This window comes from Aythya ferina, assembly GCF_964211825.1.
Source record: "Aythya ferina genome assembly, chromosome: 22".
Lineage (NCBI taxonomy): Eukaryota > Metazoa > Chordata > Aves > Anseriformes > Anatidae > Aythya > Aythya ferina.
In genome coordinates, this window is record NC_140320.1 from 1010418 (window position 1) to 1024783 (window position 14366).

Below are 14366 nucleotides of genomic sequence, written 5' to 3' on the forward strand. Positions count from 1 at the left end.
AATCAAAGCTGACAAGCACTCCCAAACTGATATAAAAAGGCTCTTTAATGTCTGTGACCTGCATAAGTTTTATTCATTTTACTTTCTAAAATAATAGATGAATAGCAATCGAAAACAATCTATTCTCCTCAAGCAGAAGCCATACGTCTCTATTTTTCAAGTGGGTAGGGAGGCTGGTTATGAACAAAGAAAAGCCCCTGGGAGGGGACGCTCACGATGGAAAGGTGCACACGCACCATAGGTGCTCGCGATGAGGACAGTAGGCAAATTATCTCGCAGCCTAATGAGCACAGGGGCATTTCTAACTTTTTAGGGAGGAAGGAAGAAGTGGAGCCACAGCAGGAGCCTGCAGGAGGGGTGGTTTAACGAACTCCCTAAATGTGTTAGGGACCAGCCTTCAGCCTTACTGAGCCGCCCATCAAAACACAGTGAGCACTGCTGAATTTGATCCTGCAGTAAGGAAGCATTTACACAAACCATGTAAGGTTGATATGTAAGGAAGCACTGTCAAAAGGGGGCTCCTGGGATGGAAAAAAACTTGAGGTCTCCCCATCCTGCTACCTCGAGGTGAGATGAGCACTGCACACCCTCCCAATTAACGGCAGCTCCCAAAATCTCTCCCAGTGCTGTCCTGTGCTTTCTGGAAAAGTGAGATCCTATTTTCACTTGTGTCTTAAACACCTCTCTAACCGGCTCATGTCCTCCTCCAAATGCAGCACTCCAGTGGCATTTCCAGTTCAGCGTCAGCGAGGGTTTCGTCACACGCAGATCAATAAAGTTACCAGCCGAGGACAGTTTATTGCCTTAGGAAACAGCCGTCTGTCCCTTCCTCAAACAACCCATTACGTTCAGCTTTTCCTCCCCACAACACAGATCTCTATATAACCTAACCCTCACTGAAATGTCAGCTTTCTCCCTCGTACAATTTTCATCTCTCACCTTCCCACTCCTATGTACATGTGCAAGTCAAAATTGAAACTGGTTTTAATTCTATCACATGAACCATCAGCTAAGCATTTCCCAGACTGGTCTACAGGGTCCCTATAACATGAAGAGAAGCCAAGCCCTCAGCTCGGTAATGAAAAAGGCACAGGGCAGAGCTCAGCTCCTGGTTTCTCCCCACATGTGGATGCTCCGAGGACTCAATTTCCTTCAGACCACCTCTCTGACCCAGTACATTTATTTCCCCCTTTCTGAGCGAGTTAGCAGCTACCAGTAAACTAATCCAAGTAATTGTTATTGACATGTTTCAGGGGCTGGTCAGATGCTCAGCTCCACATATTCCACAGCTAGGCTAAAATAGCTCCAGATGCAAACAGCATCTCTGATGCCTGTCTGAGCACCCAGCTGGGGACCAAACGATGTGACTATCAACAGGCTTGACATTTTGGGTTCCCATCCAAGCCTGCAGCTCCCCCCTTTTCTGCCAAACAGGTCTTAATGATTTCATGTTGCAGTGCTCCTGCCAGCATGCATCTCTGCCACACGTAAAGGATGCTTTTATATCCTACGTTTCCAGTGTCAACAAAGTTTGTAGGAAAGAGTAAAGAGCTTAGACAGAAGTAATGAGCATTCCCAAGGGTGCAGATGACCATCACGCCTCCAGAAGACAGATGCTACAAATGAAGGCACCCTGCTTAGCTAGAAATGTTGCTTCAAAGAATAGCTACTACTGCTTTGGAATTAGTAAAAACTCCCTGACAACTTAGACCATCAGCTTCCTTGCATTGTTGTTGTTCAAAAAAAAATAAAAAAGTTTCTCAACTGCTATCAATTTCGATCGCATTATGTATATTGCAGCATGGCAAAAAGGAGATTTGAATTGCTGCGTGTACGTCTCTTCCCCCACCACAACTCTCGGCTTTCAGAAGAAATAAGGTTTGATCTTTTCAAATGTAAATTAAGCAATTTGCAAAATATGTATTTTGGCATATCGGCAACTTGGCTTTCAAAACAAACTGGGGTTTTATTGATTCCATGAACCACCACCAGAGTTATCTGCGGACCATAATTTTCAGCTTTAATGAGAAGAGATGCTTTTCATTTAGAATAATAACTGCCGTGCTCCTATGTTTTGGCCCATGCCCTCCTCTGCCATCATTGTCTAGCTCCAGGGACACAGTGGAGCAGAAGCATGGAGGGATGCTCCTGATAGCCTGATCCAGAAACCTAGGCAAGGCAGAAGGGAGCCTTCCCTCGATGTTAATAATCCTTAATTCACATCATGGCTACAAAGTGGTTGGGAGGATTGGTTTGGAATAAATCTCTATCTTTCCCTGAAAGTTTGATCAACTTCCAACCAAACCAACTTTCCGGTGATGAAAGGGACCATAAAACAGCAGCGCTACTCAGCGTGTTATTTTTTCCATGGACTCGTGCTCTGCTTAGCTCGGGGAGCAGCACTGCCGTAATGCTGACTACTGCATCTTTCATCATCTCTGCGCCTATAAACTTTAATTAGTCCCCTTTCTCTACATCGGGATGGGGAGAGCAGATGATTGCCCATTTAACAGGCGGTAGAGCTCTACGGGGAGGGTGGCTATGTGATGTGCCACTCCTACCTCTCAGTGTGCCTTTGCAGGACCAGTGGGACAACCCTCCCAAGCCCTGTGCTACAAATGTGACCCGCTTCGTGACACTACAGGAAATGCCTGGCACAGGGCAGCCATGGAAAGCAGTGAAAAAAGAAAACCAAGTGCCCTGACCTCAGTTCCCCCAACATAACAAACACAAAACAAGCATTTTCAAACTTTTTTTTTTTTTTTTGGCCAGAAGTTTCCATTGTGCTGGGTGACAGACCCCCATCCTTGCCAGAAGCCTTGCTAAGAGAGAATACCTGCTCCTAAAGCACAGCTTTAACGGGAACTGGGAAAGCTGATTGACAGGAGGGGTCACCAGGGAAAATTTTCTCTACCTATGAAGCGAGAAGAGCGATTCTGCTTTTATATCCCAGGAACAACAAGGATAAGCTTCTTAACAACTGTGGGATGCCCAATGGTCCATTAAGACAACATCCCAGCAGACAAAAGGATCAGACTGAATGCAGGAGACCAAGGAACATATTGCGCTGAAAATAAAATCCAAAAGGAGCAGTTCACAGTTCAGCAAGGAGTCTTGGGTCAAACTCAGACTTTTGGGATGTTACATGCTGCCCTTCCATAATGTTGCAGTGATCAAACACTCCCAATGCACAAGAACACAGGTGGGAGCAGCAATGCAAACAAGAAGAAGCCAAACCCCCTGAAAATCAGGGGATTATGCAGGGTGGGCATCTGAGATGGATGCACTGCACCAACAGCGTTTCAGCAATCACCTGCTTCCCTGCTGATCTGCAGCCTGGGAAATTAGGCTGCGTGATGACAGCTGAGATTCAGAGCTTTATTAAACATGATACTGGGAGATGTTTTCTCTTCTAAACTATCTCAATTATTGAGTTATTTCAGGTTTGCTCTGGCCAAGCATGGCACAGAGGCAGAGTGGAACTGGCTTTCGCTCCAGTGAAGCTCCCACATGAATTCACTGTTAGGTGAGGCACGAAGCTTTTTGCAAAGCTGGGGCAAACTGGCAAGGGCTTGGGAAGCAGTTTCAGCAGCCTCGCTTAGAGCCTTGGCATCAAGCATCTCAGAGCTGGGACAGGCACTGCGGCTCCTGCTTCAGTGCCAAGGTAAACTGAGGCAGGATGAGCGTCATCCTAAAGGAGAGGCAATGCTCCCAAACATGCGTGAGTTCCTTCATTTCTCACCCCTAACACAAAGGGCGCCCCAAAAACACCGTGAGAGAAGAGGTGTGGGGTGAGCTCCAAGCACACCACATTGGATTTCCAGAGAGCCCCAGGAGTTGCAGCTGTGCTGGGAATTGCTTCACTTGGGCTCTTTCCCTGAGGAGCTGCAGCACCCAGCCTAATTCCAACTGAAAAAGTGGGCAAGATATAGAAAAATGCACAAGCTAAGGAGTTGGAGACATGAAAAATATTTGTGAATGTAAACAATGCCAAGCAACTAATGGAGTTTGCTTTGTTTTTTAAATCCAAACATTTTAGTGTCAGCACTTCCGAATTAAAGTAATTTGACATTTTAGAAATAAATTCCTTTTGAAAGAGCATTTTAAATTCAAATTATTCTAAAAACAGAATGCTAAAGCAAACATGAGGGTTAAATAGTCCCAAAACCCAAAGCAGAACATTTTGCATAGTTTTACAACAATCTGCTTTAAAATTTATTTTCTGAAAAAAGAGGACTGGAATGCTCCTGACGCAGTTTGACCCATGTTATTAGTTTTTTCCTCCAAAGCTTTTGGCTCAGCCACAGAACCGATCTATCCTCTATTTAGAGAGACTGACATAGTCAAACCTCCCGTGGTCAGTGTGTACCCTTTGCCCAGGCATAAAAGAGCCTATTTTCAGCTTGGCCCCATTAACATGGGCACAGACCCCCCCACCTCCCCACCCCAGACTCCTTCAATAGTAACATGAATATCAATAAAGCATTAATGAGCAATTTTCCCAGCTTCACCGGCTCTTACTGGAAATAAAACCTGACATCCCTTATGTCATTGACTACCTCTCATTTACCGGCTCGCCTGCACTGACAGATAACCAATAGCCTCTTGCATTCATTCGCCTCCCAAAATAGCAGGTTTTCACCATGGACCTTAAGCTGTGTCTGGGCTTCAGCTCACACTTTGGCCAATCTCGGATGATCTGAATCCCAGCCAAGGAATATTCAAGCGCTTTCCTTTTTCTAAGGCAGCAGCTAAAGGCTTGCTGATCACTGCCCTGGAATGCAGGCAGTGGCCAACTCACCACTGGTCCCTGCAGGAAGAAGGACACAGCCAAAAAAAAAGGATGGGAGATAACAGCCTGATGCGGCAACCAGTTGTATGCTCTCAAACCAAGGATGCCAGCACTCAGAATGAGCAGTTTGCAGCATCATCCACCTCGATTTTGGTTTGCAATTTGCTGCTAAGCCTGCATCTTCCTATGCTGATCTTAACCACTGAGCTCACAGCAGCTGGGGCTCAGGTGAGAAATAACAGCACCTGCCTGGCGAGATGGTCACGTCCCCAGATAGCATCTCCCCCTGTCAGAGACCTTCCCCTCCAGAGGCGAGACCTGTGGTGGTCTCTGATGCCCAGTGAAGCCAGCCCAGTGCTGCCTAACTCAGGACTTCAAGCAAGACAGATGGGTTAGATGATGCCTCCGGGTCCCCTTGAGCCAGTTTTCTTATTCTGCATTTCTCCAGGTCCAGGAGGAACTCTGCTTCCAATAAAAACAGCTGATGTGTGTCTAAGCTTCCCTAAAGCCCTCCAGGGATGGAGGGCTCACATCCTCCCCACATAATCTGTCCCAGGGCTTCTCTTTCCTTACTGCAAAAAGGATTTTCCAGATGCTCGAGCTAAATCTCCCTGACTGCAATTTAAATACATGCCTACTGCTCTCCCCTCCATGGTCGCTCACAATTCCCCTCTGTTTTGCAGCAGCCTTTGACTGCTCTGTGCTCGGCTGCTTGCAGACTACCCCAGAAAGAAGCAGGAGAGAAGATGTTTTGTTGGCATGGGAGCTTCACAACCTTAAAAAAAAAAAAAGGGGGGGCTGGGGGAGGAAAGAGATTTGGCTTTTAAAATGTTATACAAGAGTCTCATCAGCAGGGGCAATGGGGTAGTCTGGCAGGGTGAAAGCACTGGTTGTGGCTGAAAGGTTTGGCTGCCCCCAGTTGCTGGGTCTGGGGAGGACCTGGGAACGCATGGAGAAGGCAGTTCCCAGGGAAATAAGATATTAACAAGAAAACAACATCAAAAAATTGGAGCTGGGGACCTGTTCTTCTCCTTTTTGAGTCAAAGGTTTCTGACTGAAGAGTTTCTCCTGCTCTGTCATTACAAGAAACGTCTGTGAGAAATCTCCCCCAACGCAGAACCATTTCCTGCATCGAGACGGGATTTTTTCCCTTCCCCTTCCATACATCATTTACAACATACTGCAGCGATTTACCAACGTCAATTTAACTCCCTAACACGCAGCAAAAGAAACAGCTACAGATGCGTTTATTCTTCATTTCTCCAAGAGGCAAGTGAGCATCTCAGCCTGCATCCCCCAGCCCTGCCACGAGTGACCTTCCCTGCTACACGCAAAGGGAGCAGCAGCCCTGCTGCAGCCCCGCTAACCTGGCACCACAGATCCCATCGGGGCCACCCGCTGCTGCCACAGAGCCCTACCCTCCTGTTTGTGCCCATGCTTGGACTCAGCCCTTCCCTGAGCTGTGCAGCGTGCCAGGATGAATACGTTTAGATCTGCTTTACTCAGCACGGCACGCCACTTCCACTGAAGGCAGGTGTCACACCGGCTGATTTAAAACTGGAAATCCTACGTGTACAGCTCTGTGTGCTGTCCACCTTCAGCCCAACAAGTGGGGGAATGCAAGCCAAACGTGTACCCACCTGTGTCCCAGCCCTGCTCCTGGAAGCAAAACTAAGCAAGCCAGGGGTGTGACTGGCTTTGAGCTCCGATGCTGCCCTTTATCCTCATCTATCCTGCTCTACAAGGGAAAACCAAATGGCATGGCCCCCCGATGATGCAGCTGGCTCCTCAAGCCGACAAGAGCCCAAGGGCGAGCCGCGGCGCTTTGTCTTGTAAGAAGAAATCCACAGAAGTCAAAATTTCTCAGAGAAAGAAGGCAGTTTTGACACAGTTTTCATTTAGAGAACTTCTTTCCTTTTGCAAGGGAAAACTGCTTTAAAAATGTCAAAACACTTGATTTATTTATTTATTTATTTGGAGCAAAATGACATTTCACTTTGAAATGTCAGTTAATTTTTAGCTTTGAAAGTTTTACAAGATGAAACAGTTGAACTGATTTTTTTTTTTTTTTGACAATATCAAGGCTCTCAATGAGCCTGGCTGGAAACCTGTTTTTGGAGGGAAGTGCATGGTTTGAAGAAAAAATAAATAAAATCAGTGCTATTCCAAACCTTTAAAACAACATTAGAGAACAACAACAACAAAAAAATCATTTGGATTCTCAGAAGGCAGAGGAGAAAATTGCCTGCTAGACCGTGCTTTATGCCACATCGGTATTTACAAGTTTTACTTGCAGCAATTAAACTTTCTGAATGGATTTCGGTGATTGCTAGCTCAGAATAGAAAACCTAATGCTGCTTCTCCGATTCTCTTCGCCTTCTTAATCTGAGGAGAGGCGGGAATCATTGATGCTGCTGCAGGAAGAAAACAGGCGCTGGAGGCGGGGGCTCACAGAAAAACATCCCCAGCTCACTTTGGAGCTGTCGAGAGCCCCCCGCCAGCTCTGGCAAGAAGACACGGGCAGGCAGATGTGTCCCTTGCCTTGCTGCCAGCACAGCCAGCAGCCCCCCGCCTCCTGGAGCCCATCAGCCAGGATGTTGATGGCAGTGCAATGAGTGCTCGAATCACGGCCGATCCATCCCTCTTTCACTGTTAAATAGGAGGAAAAAGACCCAAAAAGATTCTTCTGGCACCAGCCCTGGCACTAAACCTGGCTGTCAGCACTGTGATGAGGGGCTTTAAAGGACAGAGAACTGTGGGCTCCCCAGGTCTCTGGCCCAGCTCTCAGCAGACACCAGGGAGGAAAGGAGCCCTTCCACATCCACAGGCTGCATGGCTTCCCTTTTCAAATTCCCTCCTTCAGATTCCCACTGGGCAGATGAATGAGCTCTCCCAAAGCCTCCACCAAACCCAAGGCGATTGTTCCTGCTAACTCTCAGCTCCACCAGCCCAGCTTGGCTTGTTTGGGTCTGTGTTTCACAGCAGAACTCTGCGTGACACAGCCAGAGTACTGTGGCCCCCTCTGGATGCCCAGCCCTCAGGACATCCAAAAGAACAGCTCCACTTGTGACTCACCGAATCATAACAGTAGGGAAAGGCTTCCAAGATCATCTGGTCCAACCACCTCTCAACCACTGATGTCACCCACCAAACCATGTCCCTAAGCACCACGTCCAACCTTTCCTTGAACACTCCCAGGGACAGTGACACCACCACCTCCCTGGGCAACCCGTCCCAATGCCCAACCAAATTCCAGCTAACAGGACCCACTTCTGCGAGCGAAATCACTCTCACAAATCAGGTTTGTGATTCAGCAAAGCACTTAACTTGCATGTTCTTAACTCCCATTGATTTCGAGAGCCAAATGGCTTTGCTTAAGTACTTGCTGAAGATGTTTTGGCCAGAGCAGGTCCTCCTAAAGCACTGGCAATGACCCTAAGTGGATTGCAAGGTGGACACACGCGCAGGAATGAGATAATGCTGTAAACTATGACCCTGGGTAAAAGCCAAACAAAGTCTGCAGAGCTCGCTGCCTCCTGCCTGCAGCTGCTCTCTGGTACTCTCAATTACAATCCCATCAGCCCTGAAAGCCACGTAAACGCTGCACATAATAATCGCCATAGAAATTTAAAGCCGGCAAGCTTTGTCAATGAATAAGTGTTCCAAAACAGTAAATTAATAAATTCGCCTGAATCCATAATAGATACATCTTTGTTCAGCCAAGGAGCTTTGATACAAATTGTAGCTTTTTAGGACTGCACTGTCAGAAGCGTAATGTATCACCCAAGAGTGGATCCGAGTTCAAAAGTACATATAATAATATAATTAAGATAGCTTGACAAGAATGTATTTTAAAAGTATAAAATACCTGCAGGTATAATGGCTTCATAAAGTCTGTCAGATTTACTTCTGCTGTGAAGAAATTTAAAATGGTTTACTCTAATGCAATGCAAATTAAGCCAAGGATATTCATATAAAGCAGTCCCTAAAAAAAATCTGGTGGAGAGAGAAAAGAATCAGAAGTCAAGAGCAGCCCAAACAAGGCATTTAGCTTTGGAGGCAACGCGGTTGCTCAGTATATCAGGCAGGACCAGGCAGGACAATATCTAATGCATCACTTTCCCACTGGCTGCAGGTAGGCACAGCAAACTGATGATCCTCCTTACAGGTTTTTCTTATTATCCCAGATTCCTCACCTAGCATTACGGCACTGAAGTGTTTTATATAATCATTTGCAGGTGGAAAGTGATTTTTTTTTTCATTTTTCCTTGCTGCACTGAAAGCTTGAAATAATAGAAATGTGCAAGTGAGAAAGAGTGTGCAGAGGATGGAAACTGAACCCAACCTTGGAAAAGTTTCAATACTTTCATCTTTGGGCATCTGCTTTGCAGTGGCAGGCTGGGGCTCACTGTCAGACACACTTCATGGCATTGCATACCAGACCCCTGCTGCCCTACAGACAGCCTCTGCACCCAGCAACTTAAAGCAGGGTAAATATTTTCCTGATTTCCAGGAAGAAAAGCCATTAAGAAATCAATAGCAGAATACTAATAAAATACTTTTCACTTCTCAATTTACTTCTCTCCAATGGTTGCGTTCAGGATTTAACTCTGAAGCTCTCCTGCCATGCACAAATATCTCAGATATCACAGCCAGGGAATGACTTCTCCCACCTCCTCACTTTTCATCACGTTGATTTTTCAGCATTTCACTCAGTACAGACAACATGAACTAGTCTAATCGACTTTCTCACTAGAAGATAATGTGTGCACATGCTGCCATGTACAGCACATGAGACTTGGCTTCTCTCCTCCTCGATCAAAATGCTTTTGTGCCTCAGTTTCTCCCATCATACAACAGAGACTCCCACCTCCCAGGCCCTGATGAGATCTGCTCAATAGAGCAGCTAACAGCTTTGTAGGAGTCTTTCTTCACATGCAACAGAACTGCTTTGCTGGGGTTTCCATTCATTTTCCCATCTCAAAGAAAACATGTTTTCAAGCTTTAATATAATGCTTTAGGGTGTCTTTATTTTATTTTTTGCTTCCATTTTCTTGGTGAAAACAGATTTACATTCAGTAACCAACTACAAGAGGTGGGCTTCAAGAACGCAAGACATTAAATGTTAAGAAACTCGCAAGCACCAACAGCATCTCCAAGAGTGGAACAGCCCCACTTTTGCCACTGTCTGGAATGAAGTTGAGCCTCCTTATCTCTTTTCACTCTCACCTGAAGCTCTGCCTGCCCCCAGACCTCTCAGCGTGCCATAACCAGCACAGTTTTTTAGCCAGAACAGCTTAAGAACAGGGAACCTAAACATTCTGCTAATGCTGGGAAGAAAGCAGAGAAGCGTGGAAAAGAACCAGGCATCCAACATAAAAAGCCAACAGCCTCAGCACCCACCCAGCCCTCTTTGCTCTCCTGTTTTGTCCCCAGCTCTCCGTGACGATGCCGGGTGGCTGAGGCACAAACCTTGCCTCGCCGTGCTCCCGACCGTCCGGCAGAGCCTGAGATGCAAAGCAGTTCGCAACAGACAGGGAGGGAATGGGCTTGTCCCTGTGACAGGTGGCAAAGTGCTTCGCTGCAATCGCTGCTGTTAAGTCGCAAAAAAACAAAGATGTCAAGAGTCTATGGGGAGAGCTGGGAGGACGCAAATCAAGATACATTTCCCAGAGTCTATGCCAGGTGGAAAAGGGAAGTGTGAGCTGATTAAATCTGTGCTCGCGTCAGATGGGGAGAGGGCTCCTTCCATCTGTTAGCTCACCAGCGAATCCCCTGGCTGGTATCACCGAGTTATCGTGCTTTGGCAGACACAGGTTAGTGAAGACTGTGTTTGAGGAGGTGCACGTGTGTCTGGACATGCACGTTTGTGCACGCCTTCCTCTGCATAAACAGCTCTTATCCAGTAAATTCAGGAACGGAGGGAGAGAAAAGCACACCGATCCCAGCTTGAGTGCCGAGCTTCCTGGCTCCCTCTCCTCCAGCTGGCCACGGGATGATTTCTCACCTGTGCTGGGCAAGCCCTTTCACAGCTCAAAATCTCCAAGTCCCTCCTTTAACACAGTGATGTTTTCCATTTCCATCCGCAGAGCAGGAGCATGGGTGCTTCCCTCCCCATGGCTTGATGGTCCGATAAAGGTCTGAGTGCCACTGAAACCCTCACAAAACACTGCCATGGGATAAGCAGCATTGCATTTCCCCTCTCCGTGGCTTTGGGATGGCGCCACAGTGGGAGTCCCATAAAGGCAGCAGCAGTGACACAGCAAGCAAGAGGCATGACAGCAACTTATTGTCCCCCATCTGTGCCTACCTTAGAAAGCATTAGCAGTTAGAAGAGACACAGCAGCCCTGGCAGAAGGCGTCATGACCACACTGCTGACCCTTCAGGCTTTCTGGTGTCACGCACACCACCATGACCCCACCGGTCCCCTTCAGGCAGCCCGGTGAGGGCAGCCTGCAGTCGGCTGCTCTCCGGTTCTCTCCCAACGCTTCCCACCCCATGGGCTACAGGGACCGGTCCAGCTGCACACTGTGTGCACACCGTGCGATGCTTCATTCCTCTAGCAGCTGCCTCATTCTTACCCAGAGAACTAGCTCTTTATTTTTTTTATTTTAAATTTTTATCAGATAATTATCATGCTCCGGAAGTCAATGCTTTATCAACAGACTAAAAATACTCTCTTTGCATTTGAGGATTGCTGAGCTCTCAGTCTGACATCGCTTTCTATGAGGGTTAATGCTAAAAAAAATGCTTCCCTCTATTTCAGCTTTTATTGGCAATCCATTCTCATTAAGCCAAACACATTTGTCTTCATAACGTGTACTTCACAATTACAATATCAAAGGGTTCGTATCTACATAATAAAAATGATCTATAGAATAATACAAGGAGAAAACATCATAACATAATGTTGTTATTAATGAATCCAATGGGACGTAGGAAAGTGATATTCCCACGGGGCAACTCCACGCCCTTCACTACAAGTTATTATGAACTGTGGTAGGCTTCCAGATTGGCACCAAGGGGTAAGGAATGGAAGATGGAAAATAAATTAAACCAATAATTCCCCCAGTGACAGATGGAGAGCAGTGCCTGCAGGAGCAGCATCTACGGAGGGCTGTCTTCAGCGATACTCTGCCCACAGCACCCGAGGTGCAGAAATAGGTGCACTCGCCCAGAAGCAGAGCCAGCCCTCTCTCAAGTCCTGTGCACAAACCAGGGTGCAGTGATGCTCCTCTATGCCATGAGAAGGGCTCGGTGGTCTGCAGGAGCTCCTGTTTGCTGTGGGCCAGTGCTTGCTTGGCACATTTTGGGAACTACCAATCTGAAAATATGGGAGCAGGGACTGGCAGAGCCCCCAGTGCAGGCTGCTGCCATTACCCAGCAGCTCCGTCCTGACAACACTCGGCGCTACAAGGGGTGCTCCTACGGAGCCAACGGCAGAGGCAGGGCAAGGCTTTTCAACACCCAACTGCTTTAATTCCTTTGTGTCTCCCAGACAGAATTGAGCAGAGCACCGCTGGGTTGATTAAGCTATATTGTATGAGCTCACAAAGAACAAGGATAAATAGAAGGGGGAGGTTCCTCCAGCCAGTGAGGACATTTTGGTCCACAAAAGTGGGGGAGGAGGAAATAACCCTAAGCAAAAAATCCAGTAAGGCGGAGCTCTGTCTGCAGTAAATAGGGAGACACCAGAGAGATTCAGAGCAAGAAAGGGGGATTAAACTCCAGAGGCATGTAGCAAGCAGAAATAATAATAATTAACACTAACAATAGCAAGGAAACGACAAAACAAAACAAAACAAAACAAAACACAATAACGTAACAAGTCAGAGATTTAAGTCAGAAGTAAAACAAGACTGAAATGGGTTTCTTGTTGTACCCCGTCCACACAGACCTCCACCCAGAATAGACAGCACCGTGCTGTCCACGCAAACCTCTGCAATTGTGTCCCCAAGGGTCCGAGCAAGACAGTCCTCCCTCCCTGACCAAGGCTTGGTAGTCCCTTGGCTCAGATTTTACAGAGCCAAAATAGTAATAACAAGAGCTAACCCTCTGAGCCAAAGTTTGTCATTCAGTATATGTGGCCCCATTTGTTTTCCAGCAAACCGAGAAGGTGGATTTTATATAAAAGGGCATATTATTGACTATCATTGGCAGCTTCATGCAAACTCGAAGAGCTTAACCAAGATGCATGGTTGTCAACATCAAAATACAGCTGGAGAAAGGTTTCCTGTTCTATAATATTTTTGGAGGTATCAAAAATACTCATGCACACAAATGCAAAAAAAAAAAAAATCAACACCAAACCTATCAACATTTCAGAAATAGAACCTAACTGGAAGAAAAAATTCTGTGAGATTAGACAATCAAGTCAGTGACAGCAATTCTTCTAAATAATTCTGACACACTGCATGTCTTCTGCCTTCTTTTTTCCCCTCCCCTCTTCAAAAAGACCAAACACAAACAGCATTTGAGAGCAGCCATTTCAAACTGAGAATTGGAATTCTGGACGTCAACAATGTCAAACCGCAGCGATTCAGCGCTTACCAAAAGTCTTGCTGCATGACAAGACAAAACTGATTTTTCCTGCAAGCCACTTGCGCTGGGAAGAGGCAGGTGATTCCGCGCTCCCTCCTTGCCAGCTCTCATGTGCGGGCAAAGCGAAGCACGTTGCCCATCACCAGGAGCCCAGGCAAGGGAGAAATTCAGCCTCCGAACCCTGTGCCTGGGAGCCACTCACTGTGAGCTACCGCTTTTTCACAATATTCATTTTATTGAAAAAGGAAATTTATATAAATATCCCTCCCTCACAAATTCTGTTTATAATCTAGGTGAATAACTATTGCTTTAGGAGGGTAGAACTGCTGACTCCTTTATTTCTGAAAAATGTATTAGAAAACCTTCTCTTTATAAGAAAAAATGAGAAAAACAAAATCGATAGAGTATGAAAGAGCATGAAAAATGCATTTTAAACCACTTTTTTTTTTTTTTTTTTTTTGGTCCAATGTTGCTTTCCTGTAAAGCTTCTGCAGAAACACATATTTAAATGTAAATGTCCTGAAAGTAAATGGGTGAGGGCAGAAAAGATGAATAGGAATCACGAGTCACTTGTAATGGCTCCTTGGGATAAGTAACATGATAAACTGTGATGGGGAGGCTGGTGCATGGGACTCCCCTGGCTCTGGTGTTAATGTCTTTTAATGGTATCTGCACCCAAACCCTTGGAAGACCACGGAGGGGCTGCCACTGCCTGAGTTTCTCAGTTCCTCATGTGTACGAAGCTGCGGGGCACTGGGAAGACACCCTGAAGCTTCTGGACAGAGCAGCCTGGCCTGAAAGCTGCGCTTTACTCACAGCATCCACAGAGATGGAAACAATTAAAACCCAGGGAGCTGCTCCCCACAAAAGGGGGAAAGCAGAAGGTTGAATGCAATGCCAGAAAAAACACTCTGTGTTGCAATCCCAATTTCACCCACCCAGATAGCACTGGGGGGTGACAGCCACAGGTCTGCACACGTTGTTTCCCTCGCAGTCACTGCAGAAGCCAGGGACTGATCCAGCGCTGCCCTG

General features: G+C 46.5%; 1 protein-coding gene across 4 annotated transcripts in view; it reads right to left on the reverse strand.

The window, feature by feature from the left end:
• The window catches only part of KIRREL3 (kirre like nephrin family adhesion molecule 3), a 317016-nt gene that overhangs the window by 236399 nt on the left and 66251 nt on the right, over window positions 1–14366 (reverse strand). The window lies entirely within an intron of this gene.